General features: G+C 42.5%; 2 protein-coding genes across 2 annotated transcripts in view; one reads left to right on the forward strand and one right to left on the reverse strand.

Annotated features, from left to right (window-relative positions):
* The window catches only part of LOC147026963 (uncharacterized), a 150,574-nt gene that overhangs the window by 45,960 nt on the left and 97,114 nt on the right, over nt 1-7,500 (reverse strand). The window lies entirely within an intron of this gene.
* Nucleotides 3,544-7,500, forward strand: part of LOC147026965 (metallophosphoesterase MPPED2-like) — a 50,161-nt gene continuing 46,204 nt past the window's right edge. The window contains exon 1 of the mRNA XM_085882904.1: nt 3,544-3,687. The gene's annotated coding sequence lies outside the window, so the exon portion shown is untranslated. The remainder of the gene's footprint in view (nt 3,688-7,500) is intronic.

Here is a 7,500-nt window from a genome sequence, read left to right on the forward strand (position 1 = left end):
GAGTGCTCGAATGGTGGAGAAAGCACCTCGATCAACTGCCAAAGAGATTCAAGATGACTTTCAGACGCATGGTACGACAGTTTCAACTCACACCATCTGTCACCAACTCGATGAACGGGGGCTCGATGGTAGGAGACCCAGGAGGATCCCACTGCTGAGAGAGAAACAGAAGAAAGCCTGACTGGAGTTTGCCAAAACACACTGAACAAGTCATAATCCTTTTGGGAAAATGTCCTGTGGATGGATGAGAACAAATTAGAGCTTTTTGTTGAAGCATATCACCTCTATGTTTACAGAAAACAAAATGAAGCCTTCAAAGAAAACACCTCCCCTACAGTCAAACATGGAGGAGGTTCAGTGATGTTTTGGGGTTGCTCTGCTGCCTCTGGCACTGGGTTCCTTGATCGTGTGCACGGCATCATGAAATCAGAAGATTACGAAGGCATTTTTGAGTGCAATGTTCAACTCGGTGTCAGAAAGCTGGGTCTCCGTCCGTAGGTCATGGGTCTTTGCCGCAGGGCAATGACCCTAAACGCACTTCAAAACGCACCCAGGAATGGTTCAAGACAAAACGCTGGACTGTTTTGAAGTGGCCAGCAATGAGTCCAGATCTAAATCCCATTAAAAACCTGTGGGGAGATCTGAAAATAACGGAATGGAGAAAGCACCCTTCAAATCTGGGAGAACTGCAGCAGTTTGCACATAACAAGAAGAGTGGGTCAAACTGCCAGTCGAGAGATGTAGGAAGCTCGTTCATGGCTGTAGGAAGCGCTTCACTGCAGTTATTTTGTCCAAAGGCTGTGCTACCATTATGTCGAAGGTGTCAATAATTTTGTCACTGCCATTTCTTTTTATTTTCTGATTTAAAAGGATATATTAAGTTCTGAATCAAAAACAAAGGTGCTGTAATACTTACAGTGAAATAAAGAATTGTGCAGACCAAATACTTTTGTCAATTTTAACTTATTTTTCGAGAAAATTGTGAGTTATTTGAAGAAAGTGCAAGGGTGCCAATATTTTTGCCACAACTGTATTTATCAAGTGAGGGGGTTCGATCCAGACATATATATATATATATATATATATATATATATATATATATATATATATATATATATATATATATATATATATATATATATATATATATATATATATATATATATATATATATATATATATATATATATATATATATATATATATATCATGAGTGAAAATCACTTCTTACTTCGCTGTGAAGCTCAGTGTTGGCTGCTTTCGTTTGAACCTCCGCTCTGCTTAAAATGAGTGAAATGAAACATTTTCAAAATTTAGAATTGCTCTCACTCATATTTCAACATCACTGTAATGCATATTATCAAGTTGTTTAAACTTTTTTTAAAATATAAGAAGATGATTGGCACAATACGATACACACTAGGTGGTGCTACATATGATACACATTTACATGGAGAGAATTGGGGTCTTCCCCCTACCTTGAATTGAATCCCCTCTACCATATATGCCACCCATGCAGAAACCATACTTGGGGTACCCTTAGACAACATGCAAAATTTGGTTCAGTAGTTTTTTTTTTTTTTTTTTTTTTTTGAATCCTATATAAATAAACAAACAAATTAATATGCAAATTAACTTTTGTAGTATCGATTCCATTAATGGATTTATACTTTCTCCCCCAACCCCATGAAAATTGCTCTACAAAGCTGAATAGTTCAATGAGGTAAAATCTTTACATCTCATATCATACCAACAGCAGCAATAGTTATGCAGATATGCTTCTATTCCCTTCATATATTTTATTTTGATTCTCTATCATTTTGATTGCTCATGCACTCATGCAGGTGAAAACATGTCTTGCACCTTTTCTCTCACTTCCTCACTGGAGTTTCCGATTGACGCAGGCAATAAATTATTTTGTTAACATTTTCGACTGACAATTGATGGCTGTTTAATTGAGTTTTGTTGGGTGAATTGTATTTCAATCATTTTCTACCCCACCCCCACACACCATCCACCCCTAATTTTCTACATTATATGTGTTACAACAACAAAACTTGCTTCTCTTACACTGCCTTCAGAAAGTATTCACACCCCTTGACTTTTTCACATTTTGATGTGTTGGTCTGAATTTAGAATGGATAATTTTTTTTCTTTTTTTTGTCACCGATCGTCACAAAATACCCTATAATGACAAAGTGAAAACATGTTTTTCGAAATTTTTATACATTTATTGAAAATGAAATAAAGAAATATCTAATTTACATAAGTATTCAGCCCCCTCAGTCAAAACTTTTGTTGAAGCACCTTTGGCAGCAATTACAGCTTCGAGTATTCTTGGGTATGTCTGTATCAGCTTTTCACATCTGGATTTGGGGGTTTCCTACCATTCTTCCTTGCAGATTTGCTCAAGCTCTGTCAAGTTGGATGGGGAGTGCCAGTGAACTTCAATCTTCAAGTCTTTCCACAGATTCTCAATGGGATTCAAATCTTGGCTTTGGCTGGGCCACTCAAGGATCCTCACATTTTTATTCTGAAGCCATTCCAGTGTTGCTTTGGCTGAATGCTTGGGGTTATTGTCTTGTTGGAACGTAAATCTTCGCCACAGTCTCAGGTCATTTGCACTCTGAAGCAGGTTGTCCTCTAGGATTTGGCTCCATTCGTTGTTCCCTCTACCCTTACAAGTCTCCCAGACCCTGCCACTGAAAAGCATTCCCAAAGCATGATGCTGCCTCCACCATGCTTCATGGTAGGGATGGTGTTTGATGGGTGATGATGAGCTGTGCTCGGTTTCCAACAGATGTAGTGCTTTGCATTTAGGCCAAAGAGTTCAATTTTCATCTCGTCAGACCACAGGATATTTTGTATCATGCTCTCAATCTTTCATGTGCCTTTTTTGAAAACTCCAGGTGTGCTGTCGTGTGCCTTTTTCTCAGGAGTGGCTTCTGTCTGGCCACTCTCCCATAAAGCCTACATTTGTGAAGTGCTGCAGAAACTTGTCCTTCCAACAGGTTCTCCCATCTCAGTCAAGGAACTCTGTAGTTCTGTCAGAGTGGTCATTGGGTTCTTGGTCACCTCCCTGACTAAGGTCCTTCTTGCCCAGTTGCTCAGTTTGGTTGGATGGCCAGCTCCAGGAAGAGTCTAGGTCGTTCCATATTCTTTCCATTTCTTAATGATGGAGCTCACTGTTCTCTTGGGAACTTTAAACACTCTAGAAATTGTTTTATACCCTTCCCTTGATCTATGATCTATCTCAGGGTTTTACAGACAGATCCTTGAACTTCATTGTAGAGTTTCTACTCTGACAGTGCATATCAATTGTGAGAGCTCTTATAGAAAGGTGCGTTTCTTTCTAAATCATGTCCAATCAATTGAGTTGGCCACATTTGAACTCCAATCAAGTTGTGGAGGCATCTCAATGTGGATCAAAGGAAATTGGATGCACATAAACTCAATTTGGAGTGTCATAGTGAAGGGGTTTGTGGTGATCATTCCTTTTAGTGTGCTGGTTACGATGATGGTGTTTATTCCAGAACAAAATTTATATCTCCCTCACATTTAAAACGCAATGATGTGTTGTGAATGAAGTCCGGTTGAGGATTAAATCCTCTGTTGTCTCTCCAGCGGTGAGTGAAGAAGGGTCCCTTCGTGTCGAGCCACCGCGCCTTTAAAGTGCCATCGACGATGGTAAGGAGAGTGGAGTCGTTTGTTTTCGTCGTGGTTGTTCACCAAACAAAGAAAATCCACTTCACTCAATTGTCTTGATGATTTGGAACAAAAGTCACGATTAAATGTTGTCATGTTCAGGGTTTTAGCCCCTATCTGAACGGATGGCCAAACAGTTCTCCCTTGGAGTTCCACAGCCGAAACTCCCGGAGAATAATGCGCGTGGGGGAAAGAAATGCTTGGCATTTCACCAGGGCGGTAGCACAGCACAGGGATTTTACTCTCAAATCCACACCAGATACACAAACACAAGGAAATTAAATGGATAATTTAATGACAGAAATCAAATCTATCTATAATTCCAACAGTGTGTGTGTCTGTCTGTCTGTCTGTCTGTCTGTCTGTCTGTCTGTCTGTCTGTCTGTCTGTCTGTCTGTCTGTCTGTCTGTCTGTCTGTCTGCGACCGCCGTTTCTTGACGACCGCAGGTCCGATCGGATTGAAACTTGCCAGGAATATTTCCGGGTACCCGCGGATGTGCCTTTTCGAGGTTTGATATCAATCGGACGAGCGGTTCCCAAGTAACGGCAATTTATCTGTCGACCAATGACAAGACACGGTGCTATGACATCACGAATGACGTCACAATTAATATTTATTTATTTATTTTTTATTATTTTTATTTTATTTGCACAATTGACGGTCCGGTCTGATTGAAACTTGCCAGGAATGTTGCCGGGGACCCGCGGATGTGCCTTTAAGGTTTGATATCGATTGGACAAGCGGTTCCCAAGTTACGGCCATTTATCTGTCGACCAATGACAAGACACGGTGCTGTAATGTCACAATTAATGTTTATTTATTTATTTATTTGCACGATTGATGGTCCGATCTGATTGAAACTTGCCAGGAATATTGCTTGGGACCCGCTGATATGCCTTTTCAAGGTTTGATATTAATCGGACAAGCGGTTCCCAAGTTACGGCCATTTATCTGTCGACCAATGACAAGACACGGTGCTATGACGTCACAATTAATGTTTATTTATTTATTATTTTTATTTATTTTGCACGATTGATGGTCCGATCTGATTGAAACTTGCAAGGAATATTGCTGGGGACCCGCGGATGTGCCTTTTCGAGGTTGGATATTAATCGGACGAGCAGTTCCCAAGTTACGGCCATTTATCTGTCGACCAATATCTGCGAGAGTGGGGGCGAGAGAGGAAGGGGAGACTAGGGGGGATATAGGGGGAGCGAGAGAGGGTGGACGGGAGAGGGGAGATGAGAGTAGGGGAGAGAGAGGAAGGGCGAGACAAGGGGGGATAGAGGGGGGCAAGAGAGAGGGGGCGAGACTAGGGGAGAGAGAGGGGGAATAGAGGAGGGTGAGATAGGGGGGCAAGAGATGGGGCGAGAGAGGGGGGAAAGAGGTGGTGAGAGGGGGCATCACAATTCGAGAGAGGAGGGGGAGTGAGGGGCAAGAGAGAGGGGCGTCAATTCTTCATTTGATATGATGTCACAATTGACGCTGGGGACCTGAATATGTTTCCCAGGTGTTTCCCAAGTTATGGCCATTTATGATACGGTTGGTCCGATCTAATTTAAATAATGCCCCAATCCAGTCGTCGTTTACGCACCTTCGGGCCCGCCCCTACGGGCCCGTACTAGTATGTACAATGACATTAATTCAAACTATAATAATGAAAGAAAACCATCAGGTAATCTACAGCCTAAATTCCTATTTGAGGTACCACACACACACACACACACACACACACACACACACACACACACACACACACACACACACACACACACACACACACACACACACACACACACACACACACACACACACACGTCATATAATATAATTTTTTTTTTTTTTTAAGAAATCCCTTTTCATTCCTTCACTTAGCTGAGATCAGGCAATCTTGTCGGACTTGATTGAACCGTGTCGTCAGTGTGCGGGAAACCGCACCCCAAAAATGGCGCCGAGTAATTTGTGAGGGAATGTTTGATATCAGGGCTCCTGAACCACGGTGTAACTTCTTCGTCAGCCGTGCTTGTCGATCCCGCTCTCTGCAGAATGATGCCGCTCCCTTTGGTGATATACACGACGTTTCGAGGTCCGTCTCTCACGACCAACCAAGAGTCAATGGCCAGTATCTTGCTCCACCACGCGAGCCAATTCGCCTCAGCACGAACACGAGAATCGCGCTGTCTTCTTCATGCATTGAAGGAAAGCCAGCCGTTATGCCCTGCTCTTTTGACCGCCGATCCTGCCTCCCCGTTCTCTTGCCGAGACGTGCTCTGGTTTCTCTGATCGCCTCCCTCACACCAAATTCCACTCGTGCGTTTGTTCCTCCCTATGAGCTCCTTCCCCGTCCTCTCTGATCGCCTGCCTCCCACGCACTCTTTCTCTTCCTACTCACGTCACGCCCATCAATCATCAGTCTCGGGGGCGTGACCTCACCCACCATCATCCTTGGAGGCGGGGCTTCTTCCTACTTGGTCATGCAGTGGTTGTAATGGCTGTTGCCGTTACGAAAACGTAATTCTATCATTGCTGGTTTGCAATACAAAAACATAGGGAAAAGTCATAGGAAGGGGGGGGGGGTGGGCGATTACGTACTGGGGGAATTATCCTTAATCCCTATTTAATTAGCACCGCACCACCCCCGTGTGGTGACAAGTCATACTTAAGCTCACAGTTTCCCTTAGTTTACATGAAGATGTCTCCTACACGTCTATGGGCCAAGCAACTCTATGCAATCCTATCTTTCCTTTGTAATTCCTCCATCTACCCCACAAACATAACATTATTGACGTGTTGAGTGACTCGTGAAAAAGAAAATGCTTGTTAGGAAAAGCGCACAAGCTTCTAACGTGTCGAGATGATGAGCTACCACAAAGTGAATCTACCAGCGTCCTCTATGCCCATTGGCTCTCTGGAAAACCTCTACTGACTGGCTGCTACTGTTGATACATTTCTTTTATTACACATATTAGCAAGGTTAATGTTGGTGTTGAATAAAAGAAAGAATAATGAGTCACTTCAGGGTTGAATACTTATTGTCTCAAGACATTTCAAGCCTTTCATTTTTACTTTATTTGTAAAAAAAATTAAAATAAAAAATTCCACTTTGATATTATGGGGTATTATGTGTAGATCAGTGACAAAAATCTCTTTAATCCATTTTAAATTCAGGCTGCAACACAATAAAATGTGAAAAAGTCAAGGGTGCAAATACTTTCTGAAGGCACCATATGTTGTGCTTGCATAAATGCACGTGTGGAATCCAATGGATTCTGATTTACCATACTCTGTGAAAGAGCATCAGTGCTGCCAAATAAATTTCTTGGCAAGGGATAGACTCGATGGTTTTCCATTGCAGGAGTTTGAACTCGAATTTGGCCAGGGTGCCAGCAATAGCTCACCGACTCTATGTGAAGGACACTGTGGGATCTTTAACATCCACCAACTCATGTCGGTAGACAGGATGCCCAGTTTAACGTCCATCTGAGGGGCGGCACACACATTGATGAATCGCCCTACCTGTGAAACACAGGGATGTCAGTTTATAGCTGGGTCGGGATTCAAACCAGGCCGGACAGCTTGGAGGCAAGTGTGTGTACCTTTAGGCCATTCTGGTGGCCCATCCAATGGATAGACTGCAGGAATTTGAACTTGATAATGTGAGAATGTTATTAATTAGTTCCAGGCTGTATTTGAGCCACCATTATGTGATGAGATGTGTTGTTAAAAGCCTGTGGGATTCTGAGGTCAGTAGTCTTTGGCCATTACACCTTTGACCTGAATCGTCCGTAGGATGT

This window comes from Eptatretus burgeri, chromosome 5, assembly GCF_056783735.1.
Source record: "Eptatretus burgeri isolate ZD-2024b chromosome 5, Ebu_testis_v1, whole genome shotgun sequence".
In the NCBI taxonomy this organism is placed as follows: domain Eukaryota; kingdom Metazoa; phylum Chordata; class Myxini; order Myxiniformes; family Myxinidae; genus Eptatretus; species Eptatretus burgeri.